The 844-nt window shown below is 43.1% G+C and overlaps 1 protein-coding gene across 1 annotated transcript in view; it reads left to right on the plus strand.

Moving 5' to 3' along the window:
- The window catches only part of LOC104993398 (olfactory receptor 2M3-like), a 6,098-nt gene that overhangs the window by 1,774 nt on the left and 3,480 nt on the right, over window positions 1-844 (plus strand). The window lies entirely within an intron of this gene.

The raw sequence follows: 844 nt of genomic DNA on the forward strand, positions 1-844 counted from the left end.
TGTGCTTGGAGTGTCTAAGAAAAATAAAATTTCAGTTTGACAAACTCCCACAGCTCAACCCCTGGGCCCATCTATCTGCTAACTCAGTTGGGAGAGAAATGAGGTGTGAGGATAAAACCCTGGCAGAAACTGGCTTCTATCCGGTTTTTAGTTCAAGAGCTCTGGAGGGATTTGGGAAATAATCTCTTGAGTCATGTCTTCTACAAATATCTCCCTGAACACACTGGACCAAAAATCTCTTTTCAAACACACTGCTTCCAAGAGACTTGCACTCATATCCTTAGAGCCTGTGGGGTTTTGGCAACCTATGGGGGTGGGTGGAGTGCACACACAGTGGTGAAGGAAAGAGCATAGCCCGGCCCTGGGAGAGTTTAGGGTCTGGCTACTGATGCAAAATGTTCTAGGCAGAAGGGATGACTGAGCAATGGCTGAGGCCAGTGTTCTAGAGCAAAGCGAGCCAGGGATAGGCTGAGGGAGAGCTGGCTAGAAAACAGGGCCCACATCTCATAAGGTTTGGTAGGCTATGTGAAGAAATAGGGTTTTGAGTAACGAGGAGTTATGATCTGCGCCCTCTGTTAGAAAAAAGAAAACCAACCTCGCTCTCTGTGTGATCCACCCAAAAATCCTATAGTAATTCAAGTGAGAAATGATGACACTTGGATCACGATGGAAAAAAATGCAGACTGTAGCGGAAGTGAGCAGGTTCTGGTAATTTTTTTTCATCTTTTAAAAAAAATTGAAGTATAGTTAATTTACAATGTTGTGTTAGTTTCATGTATACAGCAACATGACCCAGAAAAGTATCTCTCTCTCTCTCTCTCTCTCTCTATATATATATATATAT

Source organism: Bison bison, unplaced genomic scaffold, assembly GCF_000754665.1.
Source record: "Bison bison bison isolate TAMUID 2011002044 unplaced genomic scaffold, Bison_UMD1.0 scf7180017864238, whole genome shotgun sequence".
Taxonomy (NCBI): Eukaryota; Metazoa; Chordata; class Mammalia; order Artiodactyla; family Bovidae; genus Bison; species Bison bison.